Source organism: Artibeus jamaicensis, unplaced genomic scaffold (assembly GCF_021234435.1).
Source record: "Artibeus jamaicensis isolate MK-2021 breed Jamaican fruit bat unplaced genomic scaffold, CSHL_Jam_final contig_548, whole genome shotgun sequence".
In the NCBI taxonomy this organism is placed as follows: domain Eukaryota; kingdom Metazoa; phylum Chordata; class Mammalia; order Chiroptera; family Phyllostomidae; genus Artibeus; species Artibeus jamaicensis.
The window spans coordinates 12632232-12658450 of NW_026521883.1; the positions used below are offsets into that span (position 1 = coordinate 12632232).

Consider the following 26219-nt stretch of genomic DNA (forward strand, 5'->3'; position numbering starts at 1 on the left):
CACTAAAGGCTTCCCTCCCCACAGAAAGAGACCGGGTGCTTAGAATTAAAAGGATGTTTCCATAGTGTCTTTAGTTTCCATCATCAAAGTGTATAAAATTAACTACGTTTGAAACTGAGAACCCTCCATGAGGTATAATAATAAGTTCTCTTTGCAAAAGGGCTATTTTTCAGAGGGTTATTAAGACCATATTTCATGATAGTCATGTTTCAACGTATTTGTACTTCTCAGAACAGGCTGCATTTGCTTTCATGTGTTGTGATTAGCTGGCTTCTGCATTTAATCTGTGGCATGTGGCATTTTTCTATACTAGTGTTTCTATAGAAAATTTTGCTTGGAGCATGTAAGAGACCAGTTATAATGGTCTGGTTTGAAAAAAAAAAACTATTCAACATTCCCAATAGCCACGTTTCCAAAGAAAATGATCTATGGGGTACCCAAGGTTAAAGTTCCAAAAATTATTTTTGCATTTCCTTCAAGTGCATTTCAAATGAAATTGAGAAATAGTATTAAGAATGTCTCCAGTATTGATATAATGAGGATATACTTTATATTCCAGTATTACCAACCTTCTTTGATACATTTGTATGTATTTAAAGTAGCATTTGGTTTTACTGCATATCACAGTTCCTACTTATCACCACCTTCTTCAGGACTGTAGCATTTGGAAGGCTGGGTCTCATTCACATACAAATGAGATATTGTCATGCTTTCAAAAGTGTCTTCTCTCCCTCTCTCCCCCTCCTCCCTCAGTTGGCCTCATGTTAAGTTAGCCAATCAAAGTCAACATTACATCTTCCCCTTTGGCCTGTGTTCTTCCTCCTCTTTATATAAGCCTCGATGGCCCCACATCTTTCCACAGCCACTGCCACACCTGGACGGGCAACATGCAATAGATGTCTGACACTTCCTCCTCCTCACCTGATTCCTGGGGCTGACCCATCTGCCTCTGGGATGTGATGCCAGGGACTCTGCAGACAGCTGCGGCAGGAGGAGCGTAGAGGAGGCTCTATGTCAACAAAGGGCATTTTCTGGCCTGTGTTCCTCTCTCAGCCATGAACATGGCACAGAGTGTTGGTCTGGGGTGGAAGTCATTGGACTCTTTTCACTCTGAACAGTTCTGGTCTTTGACTATCCCTAGCACAGGGGCAGCCTCTGTGATTTAAAGGAAAAACAGGGAAGAGTAATAATAAGGCTTTCTCAAGGCAGTAAGTCAACTCTTACCTCAGGATCTGTTGTCCGTTTGCAACCGCAATGCAACTTCAGGCTCTGGCAGCGAGGGAAACGCTGGCTCCCCGAGGGCGCTGGCTGTTTACAAGAAAGGAGGGCACGGCCAGACCAAGCTGCGGCGTCATTTGTGCAAGGCTTCACAAGCCCCTGCGTCTTCTGGTTTGGGGAACCAACCCCTACGGGTTTGCCCACAGGCTTTTTGTGCCGTTCGTGAACCTTGTTTCTTCTGAGAGTGGTTTCAGAATGCAGGCACCAAGATGAAAGTTTAAGGCCTCACAACACATCTGAGCAGAAAGGAATCATAGAGAAAGTCCTCGTAGTCCAGGAAACGGAGGCCTAGAGGTTGCAAGCTGTGCACCAAGTTAGCAGCAAGGGCTACAGACTGTGCTGGAAGAGAAGAAGTAAGTAGGTGGTCCGCTTGCCAATCAATACCAAATGAGCCATTTTAGGATGAAAATAGAAGTGATATATACATACATATTTTTGCTAGACTCATCTTCCGGGTCATAAACACTTCCTACTATGGGTGACTGAGCCCAAAAATAAATATGGGGAGAAAAATCCTTTGCGTGTATGAAGCACTTTATATTTTCTGCCTGCTTCTCAATCATTAATTAAGCCCTGCAGCCACCCTGTGAAGCCGGTCATTACCACTGTGTGAGGAAACCGAGTCCCACAGGAATATGTGACTTGCCCAAGCATACAAGCCAGACAGGCTGGGCAAGGTGAGACTTCCCAGTTTCTGATGCCCACGCCCCATGTGCAATCCTGCCTTGTCACCCTGCGTCTTGGCGCAGAGAACAAATAAACAAATGATGATTGCATTGCTTTTATTTCTGGGGAGCAATGGGTTCTTATTCAAAATAGGAACAAGGGGCAAGACAAATAGCATCTAACAGCAAAACTGTCAGAGGACAGTGGTGCCACCATTCAGGGCCTTGGAGTTCTGCCCTTTCCAAAGCTGTGTATCCACTTGTAAGTTTCTTTTCACTACTCACATACCCAGGTATTATTCAGCAGATGTGTCATATGTCTTGTTGGGCAGTGGGGAGTCAGAAGTGGTACCATGAGGTCTACATTGTTGTATTCAGAGTTAATACCATGTAATACCATATAATATGTGCTGTAATATGTGTATTTGTGTGTGTGTGTGTGTGTATATATATATATATAGAGAGAGAGAGAGAGAGAGAGAGATGGAAGTTGAAAAGAGGAAATCTGCCCTGCCTAGGAGTCAGGGAAGGCTCCACAGATAAAGTGACATTTAAATAGAGAATCAAACATGATGAGTAGGTGTTTGCTGGTTGGAAATGAGGGAAAAGAGCATTTGGGCAAAACTACAGGCAGAGGTTTGATCAATTGTGATTTCGGAATCCACCCCCATATTCAAATTGTGTTCCCTGTAACCAAAGGGATAACTGAAACAGTAAGTTCAGCTTTCAACCCCAAGGTCAAATGATCTCTCTCTGCTCTTCGAGATGTCTCTCAAAGAACTTCTTCCATACCGTACAGAAAGCCAATGCCTTGGGCAGGACTTCTGAGAGTTCCAGGGTTTGAGAGCACAAGAGGGAGGCATTGGAAGCTGTGTTTTCCATCACTCCTGGTGCTGATTTCTGCTTTTTACTGATTCATCTCAGTTTGATGTCCTTTATATAGTAGTTACATGTCCATTATGTGTATGTATGTGTGTGAGTGTGTGTGTATGTATTGGGGTTTTTTCTGTACAAAAAAGACACATTTTTCATTTCTACCAATAACTATATTGATTTGGATATTTGGAGTATGTTGGCCATGTCCTGCTATTAGTAGCTTCTAGTGGGTAGAGGTCAGGGGTGCTGCTAAACATCTTCCAGTGCATAAGACAGCCCCGTGGCAAAGAATTATTTGGCCAAAACGTTAATAGTACTAAGAAACTTCACAAACCACTTTTGACACGTTCAGTCACATTTCCATAAACTGTACAAATCTTTTTTTTGCATTTCAGATATATTTTTACCTTTCTCAAAATAATAAAGCATATTATGCTGAAAATGTTGCGTATTTTCTTCCATCTTCAATAGTAAACTGGCTGCACAAAAATTCACCAATTTTGATAAGTTCTTTTTCTAATGCATGCTGATATGACAACTGTCACAATACAATCTAACAGAATTGTTTCAAATGAAGCGAAAGACAACTAAGCCCTACTACAGCCATCACACAGAAAAAATATAATGGACTTTTTGGCCAACCCAGTATATTCATATTCATATATTTATATTGACAACATGTATATGCATGTATATGTACACACATAAGTGTATGTGAAACACATATACATGTGACATGTGTATGTTGTATGTATTTACATAAATACATAAATATACCTGTGTATGATATCCACCCCTTACTTGGTTTTTTAGAAAACTCTGTCTCCCTGAGGACTTCACTGGGGTGGGGGGAGAGGGTGAACAGCACTCAGGGACCCCCCCCCCCCACTGGAGACAGACAGCTGCAGGTGGGCCTGAGCAACCTGGGGGCCGACCCTTCGGCAGCAGAACCACCACAGCTCACGCTCATCTCGGCTGTTTTGCAAAATGTCCTTGTGTCTTCCTCTCTGTGTTTTTTCCCACTCCCACCCTCTTCTCTCTCCCCCGCACCCTGAGGTTCCTCGGTAGCTCTCTCCTCCCCCTCTTCTTCTCCCGCAATCTGGCTCAGCTCAGTTAATTGTCTCCTGGTCTTTATCACCCCTATCTTCAAGGTCAACAGCTTATCTTGAAATGTTCCTAAGCCAGGACAGTTCCTTTCCAAAGAGAAAATTTGGGTATTACAATGGTTTCAGTTTCCGTTTGCCTGTCTGTGACTCGCCATATTTCTGCACACAGATAGTCCCTGGCAACAAGTGAGCAATCAATATTATCTGTTCTGTGAATTAATTAATCAATTACATTGTACTTTTAAAGGGTTCATCTATCCTGGTGTTTGACTTTCCTAGAATTCTGCCCTGAATGCTAAAGAAAATGAGGCTCATAAGACATCTCAATCAGAGGGGTCCAGCGGCTGCCCACTGCATGGTGATACACACCAGTCACTGAAGCCAGGCAGCTGGGAGATCAACTCCAAAGGCATTTGTTAAGCTAACTAGTCAGGCCTGCATGAAGGCCAAGGGTGGAAGGACACAGACCTGCTGCAGAACAGGGTTTGGCTCTTGGGAAAGAGGCAAAAGCCTCCAGCTTCACGAGAAATCTGTGTTGCATCAGGCCTTTGTCTCTTACCACTGTTATGTTATTAAATTGTTATTAAAAGCCTCATGATAAAGTACTACTCCCTGGGTATCTCCAATTTTTTAAAAATCTTGCTGAAGTGGTCTCTCCCTCACCTCCCTGTACAGGGAATGTTATAAACGGCTGTAAAGAATTCTCTCAAACTAGTCCCATCCCCAAGTCCTTTCAAAGCAACATGGAAATAGTATTTCAAAATGAATAAATTAAAAAAAAAATCCCAGTGGCTTCCAGTGCTGTTCTAGTAACTTCCTGGGAAGGTGAGAGAGATACACAGACATCCCCACAGCCCTTGTGGTTACTAATAAGTCTCTGAGAAGCCCAGGCATGAGGTTCTGTCCAAGTTGCCACCCACCGTTCTGAACCTCCCTTCTCTGTTTATTTATTTATTTTCTCCCATTCTAGAACAGCCAGCAAATGATTTCACACCTTTTTGTTTAGCTGCTAAAAGCAACACAATAACTCCCCTCAGGGCTGCCTCTGTGGGTTCCAAAAATAAAATGGGCTCATTTTCATGCTAAGCATGTAAAGGCTCGTAGGGATTCTAATGAAAAGCAAGGGAAGGAAAAAAGGAGAAAAGAGGGGTCGGGCTGGGGGCTGTTGCTGAGGAGGGTCAGCTTCTGCGGAAAGTTACCAGCCACCCCTGCTAGAAGGAAAAGCTTAAAAAAAAAAACCACGCAGTTCTCAGATAACAAATTAAAAGGTGATCTGAGCTGACCCTTCAACTCCCCAGCTTATCTTCCATCCCTACGCCCAGGGTGATTCCCGGAACACAAACCGAGGTCCCCAAGATCAGCGAGCCGCTTGTTTCAGCCTCCCAGATAAGAAATCTCCTGGGTAGGAAGCAGCAAGGTCACGATGCAAAATCTTGCTTCCGGGTCAGAATATAAAATAAAATCATAGGTCTGTGAGATTCTAGGTTAACTTTTGAAATTCACAGTTTTCCGAACTTAAGTCATTAGCTACAGCAGACTTACAATACTTTACCTTGGGTGTTAGAAAAGAACACTGTGTAATTGTAGCCCGTCTAGAATGCTGGACAGATTTCCATGAGAGCTGGCCAGAAGCGTGCGGGCTGTCCACCTGCCACAGGAGGAAGCCGTGTAGGACACCGCTGACTCCAGGTTGGCTGGCCCGAAAGTCAGTGATGGCGCCCGCTCCCTACATTTCCAATCAGGCCTCTGCTTAGGAGGCCAGACTCTTGGAGATTCCTTCTGTGGGCTGAGTCACATTCTGCTCCCCTGCAGCTTCTACTCATCGGTTCTAGACTGGTCTCATGGCCCATGCAGCAGAGAATCTGTCTTTTTATGAGAAACTTTCAAATATTTGACAACTCTGAGTCTGCACTGTCTCCTCCCCTCTTAGTTAGGCTTCCCATTTTCTTCTGCTAACATGGTTTCCGGTTCCTTCCCTAGGATGTAATCCAGTTTACAGTATGTTCCTCTCACAGCGCAGCCTGGAAGTGGCCTGACCGACACAGAACACAGTAGTGGAGTAAAGAACAGGCCATTCACACAGCCTGTGCTTACCCGGCCGCTTCCCTTGGCACATGTGCTGTGCCACAGTATCCCATTCCTTCCAAGACCTGTGAACAAAGGATGTGCTAAGCCAACTGTCAGTCGGATCCCTCCGAGCATCTAAATGCTACTTCAAGGAACGTAATTTTTTAAATAGTGTAAAATGATCCCTTTACATACAGTATTTACAAGTAGTATTTAAATGATCCCTCTAAATATTGGACATGCAAATAGTAAGGCATTATTCTCTTCATTAAAACACATAGCCAGAGTGCCTTCACTTGACAAACGAGGACGAATTATTCCGTACTGACTATCTGAGCATTTTCTAGCCGAGTTTCTGTAACATTGTTGTGGGAGTCAGACTTTCTGTGCAAGGAACCGGAGAATATTTAGAAATGGAAAGGACAGAGGAAGATTTTCAAATCCAGTCACAGACTTCCAGGAAGATATCGTTACCCCGTTTTAATGTTCACTCAGAATTCATTCACTGAATGTTTTCTGAGCACCTGCTCTGTATTGTTCCAGGCTTATTCAAGGGTGACAGACATCGTCCACTGCTTTCAAGGAGGCAGGATTCCTGTGGGGCAAACAGCAAAAGGTGAAATGACTTCATGTACTGATACGTGCTACAGAGAAAATAAAGCAAACCCGAGATAGAGGCTGTGTCAGGAAAAATGAATTTTAGGAGGGACATTTGATCTGACTGTTAACAAGGTTTCAATCACAAGCAGACTATGGAAGAAACTTGTTCCAAGCCATGGAATCAGCAAATGCAAAGGCCCCGAGGTAGAAATAAACGCGGTGTGTTCTGGGAAGTAAAATTAGGCCAGTACAGCTGGAAAATATTAATAGAAGAAGAAAGTGTTAGCAGATGAAGTCACAGAGGAAAGAGGTGGGCAGGGGAGGGATGGCATAGGGCCTCACAGGCTGTGATGAGGGGTTTGGATTTTTTCTAAATTCAGTGAGAAGCTACTGGGGGGGGGGTAGGGGAGTGGCATGATTTCATGTACATTTTAAAATGTCCTCTCTGCTTGTATGCAGACATGGTTTGTACAGAGTTTAAAAACAGAAGGAAAGGAAGGAGTTAGGAAGTTGTTGTAATAGACTAGGCAAGAGATGACAGTGACCCAAACTGGCATGGTAGCAATGGAAATATAGAGAAGTTGCAAAAATTCTGAATGTACTTTGAAGGTAGAACCGCTAAGATTTGCTAGGAGAGAAGCAACTGGAGTCCAAGGAAACTTGAAGGACTTGCCTAAAAGGGAAGAAGGAGACCAACGGAAGTTGGGCACTTAGTAGTGCTGTGTCTTTAATCCTAATATTAATCCTAATAACACTGTGAGGGGGATATTATTTTACCAAGATTTCATACATAAGGACCCTGACACACACATTTTATTTTGAACACCTAAGAGATGCTTTTCAGATGTTTATATTGCCATATTCTTAATTGAATGCTTTGAATGACGGACTACGGCTAGTTATGCACCTATATCCTCTGGCATTGCTTTTTAACCTCCCCGGAATTCATTTCCTAAAATTAAAGACATTTTTAAGGGGGAAAAGGGCTCAGAGAAGCTGAGTAATTTATTCCAAGAAAACATACAGTCAGCCCTGGCCAAGTGGCTCAGTTGGTTGGAGCACCATCCTATACACCACGGGGTTGCTGCTGGATACCCGGTCAGCCCACATACCTAGGTTGTGGGTTTGATCCCAATCAGGGCACATACAGGAGGCGATGGATGTTTTTCTCACATCAATGTCTCTCTCTTTCTCTCTCTCTCTCTGTCTCTTCTCCCTCACCCCCTCCTCAAAACTCAATAAACATATCCTTAGGAGAAGATTTTTAAAAGATAAAAATTAAAGTAAAAAACCCACTGGGTCAGGTTAAGCTGGGATTCAAACTCAGAACGATTTGACACCATATCTCATAGTCTTGCCCACTACACCACATGGTTTTCCAAAGTGTGGTGGAGAAGAACCCTGAGTGAGGATTCCTGCCATTGGACTTCTTCTGTGGATCTGTTCTGCCGAGTTATTGCAATACCATTATTTGCTACAGGTCCCCGCAGCATGTCAATATATTTAATCTAGACTAAGACAACTCCCCCATCCCAGGTCCATTCCGCCCCCTAGCCTTACTCCTCTCAGCGGCGGAGTTAAGGCCAGTTTCTTTCCAGGCAGTTTAACTAGCAGAGCCCTGAGCCCACCTCCCCTCCTGAGGAGCTGTAGCTAGAAATTGCTGTGCAACCCGATGACAACTTAGCTATATTTAGCGGAAAAAGTGGTGGCAAGGATCTATCCAACTCAATTTTTTGTTTTACGGTTTCGGTGTTCGGAATCTCACAGCCTCCTGAAAGGTACATGGGCCCTGACAGTGTCCGAGCGGAAGGAGGCTCCCTCCCTCTCACAGGGTTACCTACTCATTGGAAGCCTTCTTCCCAAGAAATTCGGAGGACACGCATTGCATTCATTGCACAGCAAAGGCTTTGCATGCTCCACACTCCCCACCCCCAACATGAGAGCTGCTGGTACTGTGGACACTTTGATGGCTTTTAAGTGTTATTCTAAGACAAGAAAACAAGCATGAAAGGTTTAAGAGGGAAATGGACTATTACCCAATTGTTTATGCATTGAAGTGATATGTACGGCACTTGGTTTTTATATCTTTTCAATGTGGCATGGAAAAGAAATACAAAGTGCTGCTTATGGTTTAAGAACAAAGATAAACTTGCTTTGTGGGCGGGGGGGAAGAGCTGTAGCAGGTATTTTCAAGTGCTTACTACGACAAAATCATTGCCACGGAGGCTGACTATCCTTTGTACAGAAGTGACTAATTCGAGGCTGAGGCACAGTTTAGCTTTTCTTGAGCCAGACCAAACTAGATATGGTATATTGTCCATGACTCTGACCCTCCTCACCACTGGTCAGCCAGAGAGAATTACCTACTAATGAAAAGCAGAACAATTAGGAGGAGCTCAGAAAACAGGAAAGCAAATACCATTAAAGAAAAATGGGAATCTTTAAGAGTAAAACAATGTCAATTGTATCACAAAAGAGGGAATTTACAGGGGTGGGGGGAGGATTACAGCCTGTGAGTACTTACCTTATAGTTCTCTACTGTTTAACATGCAAGATGTATCAATCCTTGGTCATCAAGGAAAAAAAAGGTATTGGAAAAACAATTCCTATTTGCTTTAGAAACAGCAATTTTAAAAGGTAGGTTTTTTATACCTTCTTCCACTTCCCAACCTCATCTTGGGTTAAATCTTATTCAGAGGAAAAAGCACTTGGTTTGGAAGTGGCCTGTCTCATTTTCACAAAATCTCTCCTAATGAGATGAGGTTTTGTGGTGCTGTGTCTATTAAGAAAAAGAAATGCAGAAACAGAAAATCTACTTTTTGTACCGTTGCACTTCTTGGGACTAAAGCGTCCAATACTGTATTCCAAAACTTAATCAAAAGATCATGAAGGGAGAAAAAAGCTTTTATACAATTTGGGGCAAAAAATGAAAATACAATTAAATTTTTTAAAAGTCAGCGATAGTCCCATCATCCTAAAATAAGATATTCACTGTGAACAAGCCTTAAAAGCAAACAAAATTTTTCAGCACATACCTTGTATCACTCCAACAGGATCATTTTAATTCAGGCTTTCTCTCATTTTTTATTTTGTGACAGTTTCCGGCGGTTTTCTACAGATACACAGGTTGGTACCCGTACAGACACCCTAGAAGCCCAAGCAGAGATGATCTTTTCAATATAAATGTCTGAACATTCTCACTGGAAATTTTCTTTTCTTGAGATGAACAAAAAGACACCTAACTCTTCTGTGTATTACTATTCCTACCACTGTCAAGACGCCCAGAGGCCTCTCTGGTTTTCTGTGTCCTGGCCTAAACCCCACCCTTCACAGACACGAGAAAAGCTAACACCGCACTGTTGGCGCCTAAGGCCTAACACTCGAAAGGTGGAGATTCTCTTTCTCCAGTGATTTGAGACAGCCTTCTTTGTATGCCATCTTGGCCACCTATTAAGTTGAAAGAATCAGTATAAGTGCTCAAAGAACTTATAAAAAAAGGGGGGGATGGATTACGGCTGAAAAAACTACTGGTAAAAGAATAGGCAGAGATCATGAAACAGCAAGAAAACCCATCTTGGTAAAAGCAGTCAACTGGTTGGGCTGTGATCATTATTAGCTTATTAAGGAAAAATACATTTGTTCTTATACCATACAACAAGCGAAGTACTAGATAGATCAAGGAAGCAGGGTTTTTTAAAAAACTAAATAACTAAAGGACTATATTTTAAAGCAATGAGAGAAATTGTAGTAAAAGATCAGTAAATTGAAAGACAGAAATATAAGCATTCTATATGTCAGAAATAATCAAACAAAATCAGAGGACAAAAAGCAAACTGGTAAGAAGATACATTTTTTCAAAAACTGAGACACAAGTAGTTAATAACTCTAATTTATAAAGTGTTACTATAAATCAATGAGAAAATAGATAAAAGTTATGAACTGACAATTTATAGAAGAGAAAATAAAAATAGCTAATTATACAGTAAACAATTTTCGGCCTCACCAGTGAATACAAAGTTATATAACAGGAACCTAACAAAACAGCAAAGATGCTTAAGTGACATTAATCAGTGCAACCAGAGCTTCGAGCAGACACTCACACTCTGTGTTAATGTAAATTGGTACACCCTTCCTGGTAATATGCATTAAAGTCCTGAAAAATGATGATGCTCTTTGATCTGGTCATTCTTTCAGGAGATTATCCTAAGCAAGTAATTTGAAATGCTAAGATTTATGAACACACATAAGAAATGTTTATTTAAGTACTCCCTAAATGTCCAGTAATAGAAAAATTAATAAATTATAGTATAGTCATATAATAGAAAATTATACTGCTATTTAAACAATATTTAAAGAATGGATAATCCCATAAGAAAATATTTTTGACTGATTGAAAAAAAACATAGTTTGTGAAATTCTGTGTACAGAATGATCTCAGTTATGTGGAGATTTTTAAAAAGCATACAAAACTGTTTATAGATGTTAATGCTGGTTGCTTTTGACTAGTAAGATAATAAGATTTGGTAATGTTTTGTGTACTTTTAACTTCTTTCTAAATTCCCAATTTTCTACCATGTATACTCATGTATTATTTTTAGCACTTCTTAAAAAGAAAGAAAAATTGAAATTGAAATTGAAATGGTTCAGAGTATGCCACCCACAAATATATCACTCTGGCAAAAGGCTTATTTTGAATTGAAGGCAGCAGGATAAAGCAGACACAGGACCCACGCTCTGGGCCTCCCTCTCCACCAGGAAGGGCAGAAAGGTTCTACCACCAGAGTCAACTCCGGACTCTTACTGGCCCAGAATCTGAGCCAGAGAAATCTATGCAACGTATCTTGCTAAAACAATCCTTATCTTCCCTTAGTTTCCCCATGCATTTACCTTCTCATAGTGGGCTGCCCTTGGAAGCCTAAAACCTTAAAACAAGTCACTTCTCAACAAATTGATTGCTCTTTGCTAAGACACTATAGAAGCCCACCCAAGTTCTGATTATTCCTGAGTTACTACTCATCACTGAGTTAAGAAACTTGTTTGTTGTTGTTGTTGTTGTTAATCTGTCTTTTGTCAATCTAATTTGCAGGATCCCAGCAATGAATGAACCTAAAATGGGTAGAGGAAAAAAATTTTCCTCTCCTACAAATGACCACAATAATAAAGAAACAATGGAGGGCATTTTTTTCCTTCAGCAATCTTAGATTGCACGCTACTTACTTAATGGTAGGGATAATGGGATACTTCCAAGCCCATAGAGGTACCACTAACAACTGTGAATTGGTTTAATCAAAAGTGCAGAGTGCTAGGTGATTTTTGAGGGGGGGGGTTGGGTAGGGGGGGTGTGAGGCTGTGGGGGGGGGCAGGGGCAGGCCAGGGAGGAGTAGCTACTTTCCCTTCTCTTCATCTTCCTCAAGGTTTAGTTTCCCCTTCTCTTCCTTCCTTTCTCCCCACTTGATTCAAGTAAAAGCCAGAGAGCATAAGGACCACATCCCTTCCCCTTCCCAAGAGTGGTGAGATAGGATTATTTTCATCTGTGCTTCCAAGCCGGAGAAGACAAACCTGAAAAGGAGAACACAGATTTCCTGTAGGGTGAGGAGGAAGGGTCTGTGTAAGGACCCAGGCACACTCCTCCAACCCTCATTCTCGTAGACCGCTCTGGAGAGGCACAGGGCATACTCCCTCAATAAGTTCATTTGAGAACCAGACAGAGGGAATGCCTGCCTAGAAAAAAGAGTTGGATGTTTCAAATGGTAACTCTTGGAAGGACAGACTCCACCACCACTCCCCTACCACCACCACCACAACCACCAAGGGGGCCAGATCTGAAAATAAAGGAACTGAAAGTTCAATCATACCCAAACTTGACCTGGACAAGGGATGGAAGATGAACAGGCTCAGGATATTTCTTCAGCCAAGTTCAAAGTGAAGGACTTTTTTCTGTGTTGTTTCTAGTTAAAATTTAAAGCAAAATGTAGCATGTACTGTGTCCCACTCATTTGCTGTAACAATTTAAGTGTGTTTCTGTTCCTAAGGAAGTGGAGGCCCAGTCTTTGACCATTTCCATGGTACCACATGGCGTCCCTGAATGAAAGGGTCTCTGTCCAGGAAGGCTGGAATGCTTTTAGAAAGCCTTTTAAATGTGTTCTTTCCCCTTTAAATCTTGTCATTGCATTCTGATCGCAGGCAGCATATTTTAACTCAATAGAGAGAAATGTCATTAAAGTTAAGAGTACACAGATTTTGAATGTCTGGAAAGACACACCTTGTGAACAATTACAACTTCTTGCCAAGTAATTAATTATTATATTAGTAATTGTGGCTATTTTTTCTCTCTACCTAGAACCCAGAAACTAGGGAAATTGAGCTTTTCCATCCGACTTTCTATGGGTTCAAGGCTTTCTTTTCTCTCCTCTCTCCCAGAAAAAAATCTAATTGATTCTCCTCAGACTAAAACACATAATTCAGCAATATGCCACCATCAGCCTAAGGTTCAATGTTCTTTACACTGAAAATAAGTAAAAATAGTACATTATCCTCAAACGTGGTGGTTAGGAAGAGAAATACGCTGGAAGCAGGAAGGTATAAGCAAGTAGCTATCTCTAAATTACAACGTGAGGGCCACAGCCATCTGCGCTCCCCCACTTGCCCCGAAGGAAGCGCCCCAGTGTGCAGAGTCACTGTGGTGGCAGCGGCCCAGGGGACAGACACCATTAAAGAGAATCGAGGGGAAGCTGCGTTCCATGGGTTCATTCACTTACTTGTTGTGTAGGAGGCAAACCGTGTCTGAAGGGCTCTGGGCTCGCTAACCAAAATGTTAATGGCTTAGAAACAGTAAGAAATTAGTGAGATGATTATCAAGTACCTGGAACAAGAGTTGACTTTCTGCGAAACATCATTCTGGAATCAAAGCCAAAATCTCTCTCTTCTATTCAGATGAGCCTGAAGGAAAAAAAAGAGAAGAGAAAACCAGTTGTGTCAGAATTAGTAAGGCAAAAACCAGAGAGGAATGAAAACAAGCTGATATTAATTAGGGCGGGGGGTGTGGTGGAGAGTCCTCAGCTTCCGTAACTACAGAAGAGCTAGGCTTTTGAGAGGTTAGAAAAAAGTGTTGTGTTGCTTCTCTCAGAAAGTCAAACTTTGGAATACCTCCCGGGTCCCGGATCTCTCCTCGGGTCAGGAATGGGACTAAGGGAGGGCAGGATTAGGAGGTGATGTTAAATGGCCTCCTAAAATTTCAGGTTGAAGTGATTTTTAATGGAGTGTTTGTGTCTTGTATCTTGCTTTTTACTTATTATAAAAGTAATAGACAATTACAATAATTAAAAAACACCATCACTACAGAAAATCAATTTCTTTAAAAAAAAAAAGGTCCCCTACCCATTCCCCTAAGGCAGAGAGTATCACATAACAAGTTGGAAGTAAAAATATTTTTATATGATTTGTATTATATATCTTTTAAAATAAAGTTATAGATAGTTATCATGACCCAATAAATATTTATATAAAAATACTAAGCTTAAAAGTAATTCAACATATAATGCATGACAGAATCAAGAGATAGCAAATAACCCTATGATTAGAAAAAGACTGAAATAAAATGTGTCCAAATATTTTTAAAATTGATGGTATTCCTCATATTTTTAAGCATATACTAATGTGTGTGTTTAATGACTGCTTTGCTTTGAAGAGCCCCGGAAAAGGATACTCAATTTCCAACTTTATGCCTATGGGGAGAAGGAAAGAATATTTGGAGATTATTGGTAAATTATGCTTTGAATCTCTCTGAAGCATATGAACTTAATTTTCAGTCCTATCTGAAAAAGTTCCCCTGCTTTAAAAAAAATTCTTTATATGTGTTTCTCGGGTAAGAGAAGGAAAAGAAACTGCATACAAAACTTGGGTTGGGCAATTGATTTTAATCGTGGTTTCTATTAATTACTCAGCAATTTCAGGCAATTATCCACTTTCACACCACAGTTTTCCCCTATGTAAAATGGGAAGAGTGATAGAAAAGCTGAACCCAGGCAAGCACTGTTGCCAGCAACACCTGTCTTTGGCCAATACCCAACTCTGCTCAGCCGGGGCCACACATTCCACCAGCTCACAGGAGCCAGGAGGCTTAATTACCTGTAGTTTCAAAGATCTCTGAACTCTCTTAGGAAGGGGGCTAAGTTCATTGTCACATTATCCAGTTCCTGAAGCATTCATTTTACAGAGATAGAGAGGAAGAATACAGAGATTGGGCTATGCTCCAAAGGAAGCTCAGAGACAGGTTTTCTATACACTATATAGGTTGAGGAAATGCTTTGTGGTTTGAGAAAAGTCACAGCATACTTCCGCACAAATAATATGCTTCTCAGAAAGAAAATATTTAAGTTACATATTCATTTAAGGTCATCACATTTTAAACTGGCTGTGTTTACCTCCTCTTGCCTCACCGAAAGGTGATTGTCTCCTACCAGCACAAACCTGTGTGATGTGCTGTATAGCGACTGATGTTTTACGGGTGCTACTGAGGGACAACCTTGTCTGCGAGTCCTCAAATCCCGGGGCCAACATCACATTGTGAAGACGTGCTCATGAAACTGAGGGCAACACGTTGTGAGGCTGCCAGCTTTAAGAAGTATGACTCTTTACTCCAAGAATGTGTTCTTCTACTTTAGGGGTATTAAAATGTCACCTACTTTCTTTTGGAATGAATGGCAATTGAAGATGGTAGTTGTATTTTTTTTAACATCCTTATTGGATCAAATTTAGACTTGGCAACACAATATTGATCTTCCTACAATTTCCTTTTCCTTTTACATTTTACTGGTCTACAAAATCAAAACTCTGAGAAAATCATCAGCGTATGGCTAATTCTGTCTATACAGTAATAGGGAGCATGTGGATAATCACCATTTTTAACCCAGAATATCAAATTCCTCCCCTACCAAAACGTGTGCCTCGGCTCATGGTAAGTAGGACACCAATGTGCTGGAACTATGTTTCTCTCTCCACCCTCTAACAGGGTTCCTAAAATTAAGCCAATGAAAAAAAAAAGAAGGAAGCAGGAAAAAAATAATCCGGATAATAAATAAGCTGGCTAGTTAATGGACTCAGTGTTCATTAACAATGAATAAAATAGGGCCAAAACAATATTTGGACTGTACTTACACTAAAACTTATTCATTGTTTATTTTTTATTCAAATTTAACTGGATACTATGCATTTTATCGGGCAACTCCACATGCAAGAGTATCTGACCCTTTAGAAAATACACAGGGAGTAAAACATGAATTCAAGTAGCCCCTTATGCATAAATATTAATGACTTCATTAATATGAAATACATAAATGCCTATTAATGAAATACTTTTTGGTTTCTTTATGCTGTCTAATTTTCTCATCTAAATACGAACTACTTGGGATGATTGAGTTCTTATAAAAGGATAATAACTCTCAGTGAAATCCAGAGAAGAGTAGAACCAGTGAACTTGCCCCACTTGGCTTACCTTGTAAACGAGCTGATAACCCGTGTTTACGATCAGGTTCTGCCAAGTCACCTCAGCTGCCCACCTCTGAGCTGGCCGCTCAGGTGCCACAGAGTGATTCCCTTCCACCCACACTGACGTAGTCAGGTCTGAAAGCTTGTGGGTGGGAAGCGAGGAGGAAGGCCAGGATCCATGGAGGAGCCCTTCGATTTACTCAGCATGCAGTGGGCACACTCGTACTTTGTTTCTCATTTATCCATCTGACATTAAAATGAACGCTAAGTTAAAAACTCCGCATCGTTTTCACCATACTCCCTGGCAAATGTAGAGTTCCCCACCTGAGCTTGAAACAAAAGTAGTAATAAAACTGTCAAGTCATTCTAGTAACCTCTCTGGTGATATTTGCAAGGAAATTAATTTCCCTCTGTTAGGTTGCCATGTGCTTTCTGTGAGGGATGTGAATTAATGGGAGCTAGAGATTGGCAGGAAAGTAGGAGTGGGGGGTCAGGTACCCAGTGTGCATTTCATTAAAGTGAGTGTGAGTTTGGGTGGTGTTTTGTTTTACTTTTCCTCTGGCCACCTCAAGCTTGTTGCAAAAGTAACGTGAGGGGGAAACAAACATGGTGAGTAGTGCTCATATAGTCAAAGAAAAGAGAGTGAAAATCAAAATGTAAAACCGGAGCCAACTCTGTGCTCAGACCCCAGGTGGGCTGCCTTGGATTGTGGAAGGAGAACTAGGTTAAGAGGGTCTCACCCTGGCTCTAACACCATCAATCAGGCGAACTCTGGGCTAGTTGCACTCTTCTCTGAACATCAGACTCCTCCTTTTTCAAATGAAGAGGTTGCACAAGCTAATGCCTCTTCTCCCTTTAGCCTTGATCTAAGGAGGTACAGAGGAGAGAAGGAATTTCCGAGTTACAAATCAGGATTCACCCACTTACCTTCTGAGGGTTCAAGGGCTGTAGGTTTAAAATAACAAAGACGCACTCTGTGTCTCGTGTTCTGACCCTCACATGCAGATGTGCTGCCAGTTTGCATGCCTTCCTTGCTCACCCTAACTTGTCAGAGGAAGACTGGTTGGACCTTTGCTTTGTTTTTCCAGGAATCCCAAGCTCTGTCACCCACAGTTCCTTTGGAATCTCATCTGCACAGGTCACTGTTATCTTTCTTCTTCAAAGCTATTACTTAGATCAGATGAAAAATAAGCAGAGTTCACCCACTATCATTATTTACATGGGTATACAAGGATGGCACTTCTTTTTTTGTCTCTGAATTTGTTTCTGAATTCTGGACTCCCCGAGTTTCTTTGCCATGTGCTTCCCAGGCCTTTTCTCTCTGGATTCATTCCAGTCCGAATCTGTATGAAACACTGCCTCTTGGGTCAGCCTTTTGAAATTGAATCAGATGGGGAAATAGATAGTTTTCAAGGTAGTCAGTATGTATGCACTCTGCTTCTGTCCCTTGTAACTGTGTAGAAGACATGGTGGAAAAGATCATAGATTTCCTTGTGCTTCTTTCCACTGTGAGTCCTAGAGCTCATTAAGCTCTAGGTTTCCTCATGTTTGCAAAGATGGCTGCCCTTTCCCCGAATTAAATCCCAGAGCAAAACCATGAGTCTTCACCTTCTACATTACCTTTCTTATTCAATAGTGTTGACTAGCATGCCCTTTTTCTTCTTGGGTTTCTGCCAACACAAGAGACATTACACTGGGTACCCCGCCCCATTTGCCTTCCAGGAGCTTTTCTGTCATTCTTGTTCCTGGGATATGTTCTCAGTTTACACAAACATTCCTAAGGCCCCTGTACCTTCCCTGGCCCCAGTTCTTCTTTATCCCCTTTTGTTAGTCCTATAAACCCTTGTTGGCCTTCCCAAGATGGAAAATTACTAGATGGCCTCTGCCTCTGTGTGGCCCACACCTCGTACATTATTGGCCTTTGCCCAAATTATGCCACCCCATTTGGGATCACCTGGTATCATGTGATTCATCTCATGACCTGGCAGCATCCCATCTGCCTACCCAGTGCACTATTGCCCCATTCCAGCGCCTCTTGCAGCAGTGGCTTATTATCTTCTCATCATCATCTCACATCTTGTCAGGCTTATCCAACATGAACCCTTTTATTCCTTCCCCGAGATAACTTGAGTACCACTATGTGCCAGGTAATGGGCTCAGCCAACGTGAACTGAAAATACAATGCTTGTCCTCAAGGAGCTTAGAGTCTAGTGAAGGAGACAGACAATAACAAAATAAACAGTAGATCACCATACACATTGGCAAAGGAAAGAAGGAAACAAACAAGGCTTCTGAGAGGGAGTGGCAGGTGGAGTCTATTTTAGATAACATGGTCTGCAGAGGTCACATTTAGGCTTAGACCTAAAGAGAGAAGAGTCCGGGCTGCAAATGCAGGAAAGAGCTTGGTGTGTTTGAGAAAGGAGAAAGGCCTCTCTGAATCGCCCCCACTTTTCCAGTCCCTTCTTCCATGGAGATGTTGCTGGCCTCACCCACTCATACTGATGAGCCCATCTCCTGAGCTGCCATAGGTCATCCTCTCAGTTCCCTTACTTGACACTTGGTCGCAAACTGTCTTTTATTATTCAGCTGTGTGGTAGTTCTTTACAGGGCCTGAGCTCTATGCTTAAATCTCTCCAAGAGTATCAGTCAGGGTTCTATTTACATAGGAGGTGCAAAAGAAACCCTGGAATTCTGTTCGGTTCAATAACCATTAATCAAATGCCTGGTGTTTGCGAGCTGGTACATGGTAGGCATTTAGCTCAGTACTGGCATTTAAAAATAAATCAAATATAACCATGAGAAAAACATCAGACAAACCCAACTGGAGAGACACTTTACAGCATACCTGACCAGTATGCCTCCAAACTGTCAAGGTCATCAAAAACCAGGGAAGTTCAAGAAACTGTCATAGCCCAGAGGAAGCTAATGAGACATGACTACTAAATATAATGTGCTACCTGGATGGCATCCTGGAATAGTAAAAGGGCATTAAGGAAAAACCAGTGAAATCTGAGTCAACTGTGAAATGTAGTTAACAGTAATATACCAATGTTGATGCCTTAGCTGGAAAAAATGTACCACAGTTAAGCAAGATGTTAGCAATAGGGGAAAATGGGCAAGGGGTGTCTGTGAACTCTGTACTTTTTGCATTTTTCTGTAAATCTAAATCTATTCTGAAATAGTTTATTTAAATTAAAATAAGTAAATAAACTGTCACAACATGTTCTCACCCCTCTACAAGTTTATGCTCCAGTAAAGGAAACACTATCTGAATAAATATTTGCAATACAGCATGATAAAGGCAGCAATTAAATTGAATAGCAAGTACAAAAGTCACCCAAAGGAGGGCATGCTTGCCTCTCAGAATTTAGCAAAGACTCACTGAGGAGAGAAAGGCCTGGAGCTCACTTTTAGAAGATTACTAGGAGTTTGAAGAATGTGGAAGACAAGCCTGGAAAAAATTAACTCAGTTCTAGGAAACACCACTTGACAAGACATGGAATTCCTTCAAGCAGTTTAGCTTTGACTGAGAGGAGGAAAGAGAGGAGCACAACTTGGGTATTTGCTGACCAATTATGGAAGAACAGCTAATAACTTCATTATTTGTGTCTGGGACTTGCCTGCCTATGGCAGCTGGCCCGCAGGGCCTCTGAGCAATGTCCACCAGGATTTGCTCCCACCGTGTCCCCCCATCTGGTCACCCAGGACTCCAGAGTATACTGGGGCAAGACACAGTTCCAATTTCTGGAGGTGGATGAGTAACCAGGAAGAAGTGTAGAAGAAAGGAACCTTAGGGGCGGTGACTTAGGGACTGAGGCCAGAGTTCAGTGGTCAATCAGGGATCACTGCCTGTGAACTGGAGAGGCCAGAATATGTGCCACCTCCTAACTGCAGGTGAAGGAGGTAGAAGAAGCCTACTGGAGCAAGGGCGTTGCTCTGTTGCTGCTGTATCGCCAGTGTCCCGTTGCCTGGCTTATGGTCAGTTCTCCAAACAACATTTGTTAAGTGAAGGAAAAGTCTAATTTCAAGAGGCCTGGTAGCCCTCAGGTACAGATAAATGAAACAAAACGGGGACCTTCCAGGGATGGCCAGCTCCAGGCAGGGAAGTAGCTGGCCTGCAAAGGAAGGATGACCTCTCAAGTTCTCTCTTGTGGGGATTTGAACAGGACTAAAGAGGAGGCAGTTAGGAGGCAGCTGAAGCCCAGGAGAGACCTCGAGGTGGAGAAGGGTCTTGAAGGACCTTGTGCAAGCTGGTGTTGTAAGGGACCAAACTCTATGAGCGGGCCCAGCAAGGAGGAGTAAACCAAGCCATGTTAGAACAGAGGGAGAAGCAGATGTACAGACAGAAGCAGCAGCCCTGAGGGAGGGATGCCATACTGCCCAGGAGAGTGAGAACAGAGAGGGACAGACTGTCCAGATCCCATTTCCAAAGTCCCTCTGTGGCACCAGTCACCTTTTCAAGGTAAATGCCCTTTTGAATGGAGGTAAGAACAGCAATGGCCTCCTGGGTTTGTGGTGCTGCAGAGGCAACAGTATCCACCCAAAGCCCTTAGTACAATGCCGGCCACCCGAGTGCTCCAGAACTGTTCTTTTTGAGGATATTGTTTCATTACCCTTACTGGATTCCCAGAGAACTGTGTTATTCTTATTACGCCATATGTATCTTTGCAATAAGCATCCCCTAGCTTGGCGAGTCTTTGTTGTTTGCGACCAAAAAACCAGAAACAGCCCATGTCCAAAATTATCTCTGGTCAGAGTTGCAGTAAATATGTTTGATATAGTCCAGTGGGGGCCCAAATCGTTAGCGATCCTTATCCTTGTCAGTCCTATAGGGAAGGTCCCTGAATACTAAGGTCTAATCCCATAGATCTGGTGCAGATCAGGGATTTCCTGGTTTGGGGGAAGGCAGCTCAAACAATACCTACCCCCCACCCCCTCACTGAGCTGTGGGCAGCTCGGGAAGGCAGAGGCTGGGAAGCCTGGTGTCCAGGGGAACATGGGAACGGGGGGGGGGGGGGGGGGGCTGAAGACACACTCCTCCAGCCCCACCCCCAGAAAGTGGTACAAAGTGCATCTTTTAATTTCGTTGGTTAATCAGTGGTTTCATTCACATCAGCATTGCTTAAACTTTTGAATGGGTCACATGGGAACATGACACAATATTCCAAAGAATATAAAGTGAGAGGTAAGTCCTATCCTTTAGCCGTTACCAGCTCCTTAGGCAGCCTCCCAGAAGTCATGCACTCCGTGAATACAGGAGCATGATGAATACAAGCCTACACATTCAATGTAAATATACACACATATACATACACACACACTGTTACGCACATCGTTTCTCTCAGTTAACACGCCATCTTTAGAGCTAACTCCACAGCAGTGCATATAAAGCCGCCTCATTCTTTTTAACAACGGTGCAGTATTCCATTTTATAGACACACCAGCAGTTGCTTAATCCTCCACCAATCAACTTTTGAGTGATTTACAAACTTTACGAATACAAACTGTGCTGTAATGGATATCCCCGACCACATACCATCTTGTATACATACAGTACAAAGTCCTAGACGTGAAATTGTCAGGATGGAGGGGAAGCACATTTGAAGTAATGTCAGTGGACGCGCACAGTGGGCCTCCAGAGGGGTGTGTGCAGTCTGCGTGCCCACCAGTAACATGTCTGAGTGACTGTTGTTCTACACTGTCACCCACCGGAACGCATTTATTTCTTTAAGGATGTCATTTTGTAGCAAATATGAGCATCTGGGCAAAAGCCTATTGCATCGCTTTCTTCTGAAACCCAGTCTGTTTGTCTGAATGTCTGTCTCTCTTCTCGCTTCCTGGGCCGGTGTGTGCACACACACAGTGCCTTGCCCTCCCCCCCGGCAGAGTCTGATTTTAAAAGCTTTCATTCTTTCATTTTCATATTGCAGTGGGTTTTTATCTTTTTATCTTGGTGGTGTTCATTGGCAAAAAAAAAAAAAAAAGAAAGAAAAGTAATTCTTGAGCAAGTGTTTTCACTGACTCCTACATTCCCAAGTGCAGCAGGTCTCCTAACCTTTCCAGAAGTGATTGCTGCTGCCCGCGTGCCAGGACCTCGTTCTTCATTACTTTTTTCAAAACCCTTATAATACTGAGGGGACCAATACTGGGGCTGATAATGCCCAGTAATTCTCAGTATTTACAGAGCCTCTTTGTCTGAGATCTCAAAGCACTTGGCAGCATTAAAGCTTCATTCCCTTGGCTTTCTCAAAGGCATCGTTGAACCTCCGTGGATGATGTTCGGAAACGAAAACACTGCTTTCTCCCCAGATGGTCTGAAAGGTGACCGGGAAGAGAGTACATGCTAACCAGCCTCATTTCCAGCCATAGTAGCCTGTCTTCTGGTTACATCAAATTTTTCCCTTTTGTGGATGCATTTCCAGTGACGTGTCTGTGTATGAACAGCAAATAGAAAAGTCTCTCTTCCATGTAGGCGGTAAAGGGGTTAAATACTATCACAAGGTTGAGTCCCTGGATGCTTTCAAGCTACTCACATTCTCTCTGGTGAGTCTCTGTGACTCTTTTCTATCTGAGAAAACATGTAAATATGACGAAACACACCACTTCCACCGACCCAGAGAAAGAGAGAGAGAAGGGAGGCAGGGAGGCAGGGAGGCAGGGAGGCAGGGAGGCAGGAAGGGAGGAGAGCGCTAAAAAACAAAGAAGGCAGGCAAGGGGGAAGGGAACCTGATTCAGATCTGATGCTTTGGCCCGGATTGGACGAGACCTTACCAGTACAAAGCCTAGACCATCCTCATGCATCATTTTGATTCCACCAGTGAGTAATTGCTCTTTTACAGAGTTTTTTTGTCTTCACCCCACCCTTCTCCCTGCCCTTTCTCACCCCCTAGGCTCCCCATGCTCTGTGCCTATACACACCACACACAAAATATCAACCATAGAGCAAATATTTCAGAGGGAAATGTTAGCAAATATTAGCTCATATTTCAGATATAGAAAGCAAGGCAAGGAGAAGCTATAATTTACTTAGTGACAAGAGCCTATGTTAGGTACACATATCCCAAACTGGATCTATTGAGTCAGGAATTGTCAATCTATGGGACTGGGTTTTTTTTAATATTTATTGCACAAATAATACTGAACATTCAAATTAAAATAAACATCACTGCAATCCCACCATGCCAATTGATGATTCTGCTTTCATCCTGCCTCATCATGTCCATTGAAAGTCTGAGTTCACATGCACATAAACTGTAGCCAGAACCTAGAGAATATAACATTGTAGGCGAGAGCCCAGGCACTAGAGCCAGGCTACATGTACTTATATCTCATTCCACCATGGACTAGCCTAGTGTTAGTTCCTCCATCTGTACAGTGAGAATATTAGTAGGACCCACCCCATGGATCTATAATGGGCAATGATGAGGCATCCATGTGAAGTAGCTAGCAAAGTACCTAGAATATGATGTGCACCTGGTAAATGTTAGCTGCTGCTGCTACTAAGTTTTGCTCTGTGCTTTTGAAAATGTATCATAAGCAAGTACAACAGAATTGTCTGATCCCAAATTCTCTCTAAGCTGCCTGCCCACTCCTGTGGCATAGTCCCTGCAGGTTCCCAGAGAGGCGTATCCTTCTACTGCAGGGGAACAGGCAGTGTCCTCTGGCCCCTCCCCTTTCAGGGCCTTCGCAGACCACGCCTGGTATGGGCATCACTGCCCTCCTGACCCTCTCACTCTACAAATCTCAAGCTTTCAGGGAAAAAAAGAACAGGATGGGGAGGTAAAACGGAACCATGGAAGACACTACTCCTCAAAGGTCCCAGTCACCTGTGGTAGTAGCGGCATCCATCTGACCCAGTTGTGTTCTGGTTATTGCTGGCATTTTTCAGAACAATGGTAATAAAAGGCATTGTCCTTTGTGTTGGTGAATTTCAAATTTATATGAAGTTGCAAAAATGCCGCCGATGCCATTTATCCAGATTCTCCGGTTGTTAACATTTTGTCCTATTTGCTTTCTCGTTCTTGTTCTCTCTCCTTATATCTGCATGTTTCTGTATATACACAGACATATACATGCGTGTGTGTGTGTGTGTGTGTGTGTGTGAGAGAGAGAGATATAGGACAGTCCTCCTTACTCTTTCTCAGAGTAGAGTTCCTGGGAAGATAGTCTCTCTCCTCCACGGCCACGGTTCAATGATCATAATCAGGGAATGCAGTGTTCCTATAGTACAGCTCTCCAACCCACAGTGTTTTTGTATGTTCAAAGCCTCACTTGAACAAGGAGGTGTGAGACAAAGATAATAAATGTACATCACAGCCTAATTAGGCCACTTACTCACCTGACGACCTTCTCACCGGAGTCATTCTTCAGAGTGAAGCTCTAACAAGATTCCCCCGCAGGCCTGGGCAGGCCACTCTCCCACCTGGCAGGAATCCTTTCTGTTCAGGGAGCCCTGCGTGGGGGCCCTCAGACAGCTCTCACTTCCTTTAGCAACAGCTTCCTGTCTGTCTCCACACTGGACCTGAACTCATCCGTGTTCCCAGGGCCCGCTTGGGTAACTGACAGATAAACTGGCGCCTGGGATATGTTTGTTAAAAAATGAATGGGCAACTAGACGCATGGAAGGAAGCCTCCAGTGAGTTGAACTTTATGAAGAGCTAGGTTGTGTTTTTAAATCTATTAGATGAAAGTTCAACCGTACACGGTACACTGGGTAAAATGACGTATTCACCTTAGGGACATTGCCGGGCATGCATGGGATCTTGGCCCATGCCTTTACTGCCACTCCCTCAAACTTTTTCTCCTCCCTCTGCCCCGGAATACAGAAACTGCTGAAAGAATACAGTTATGTGCAGGGGACAAGTACAGACTAGACTCTCGAAAGAGCCGTGCCTGTGAGCGTAAGAAACACAGCCCAGGATTTCAGCACTTGGCAGCCCCGCGCTTTCCATCGGTCCTGCCACGTTTGCACGCAGTAACTTTCCGCGCAGGCTCCCGGTGGGGAGGCCGCGGGGCGGAGCTCCGGTCCGTCCCCCTCACCGCAGCAGCAGTAGCTGCCACCGGCGGGGGCGCCAGGGTGCCCAGCAACTAACTGCTCCTCCAAAAGCCGCACGCCCCAACTCCGGGAGCGCTCCCGCGGAGCTGAGTTTGTGGCAGAACCTGGTGACTTCCAGGACCCTTGAACTGGATGGAGCACGGAGAATGCTGCGCTCCGGAGATTTTCTGCTTCTGCAAGGCAAGGTCACCAGCCAGCCCGTGGGTCCTGAGAGCGGCTCCATCCCGGGCACCTGCTGGTTCCAATGTCAGAAAACAAAGAAGGTAGTTGAGTTCCATCTTTATAGAGCAGCTTCCCCGTGGCAGGCACTATGGTAGATTTGGGCATGGCGTGGTATTTAATTTTTATTTTCATTTAACAAATGCCTATGTGGCATTTGCTACATGCCTGGCACTGTTCTAAGCACTTTACAAATATGAACTTACTTAATCCTCATGACAGCCTATGAAGTAAGCACTATTATTTTTTTCTGGGTTTTTTTTTTTTTTTGGAACCAACATAAAGAGACGATAAGAGGGCGAAGACTGAGTTTCTGCCCTTGCGTGAACTAATACCATGATGTCTTTTGCTCTTTCACGTGTTCTACATTGTTTTTACTTACTTGCTTTCCCACTGGACAATTATTGTATCAACAGTGTTATTTGGATTAGTACTCTCTATGCACTAGATATCCTGGGGAGTCAGAAGTCTAAGAAGATCCTCACTTTAAAAACAGTGGAGTTTGATTAGGGAGTGAAACATCTGCCCTCTAGCAAATGGGAGATGGTGGGAGACAGTGGGAGAAGTCGGCCACAGGAGCTTCAGGAGGTGAAAGGAAGGGCGGAGCCTTATGGGCAGGATGGGTTGGGGAAGGCCTCAGAGAAGGAGGCTGGAACTCTGAAACCCTGTTCAGCTTTGAATGAACAAAACTGAGAGGTTCGCCCTTGTGTGGACAATGGCTTCCTGTGCCTTGAGGTCTGAAAACACAGCAAAGGTGCTGTGTAACAGCTACAGAAAAGTACCTGAGCAATGCCTGGGTTCTATACCTTAAAAATCACAGAGTCCTCAGATCCTGGGTAGTGTGGTTGCTCCTCCTGAGTCACCGTG

At 43.1% G+C, this 26219-nt stretch overlaps 1 protein-coding gene and 1 long non-coding RNA gene across 4 annotated transcripts in view; one reads left to right on the forward strand and one right to left on the reverse strand.

Moving 5' to 3' along the window:
* RORA (RAR related orphan receptor A) overlaps positions 1 to 26219 on the forward strand; it is a 695618-nt gene that overhangs the window by 546535 nt on the left and 122864 nt on the right. The gene's annotated exons all lie outside the window — the stretch shown is intronic.
* On the reverse strand, positions 647 to 24702 carry LOC119053475 (uncharacterized). Of its 2 annotated transcripts, XR_008392467.1 has the most exons (5): positions 24417 to 24702; positions 13455 to 13531; positions 9628 to 9739; positions 6467 to 6587; positions 647 to 1617 (listed from the first exon to the last, which is right to left on the reverse strand). It is a non-coding gene; the product is annotated as an uncharacterized LOC119053475 (long non-coding RNA). The 2 variants fall into 2 exon arrangements; XR_005083303.2 differs by lacking the exon at positions 647 to 1617 and having other exon boundaries at positions 3601 to 6587.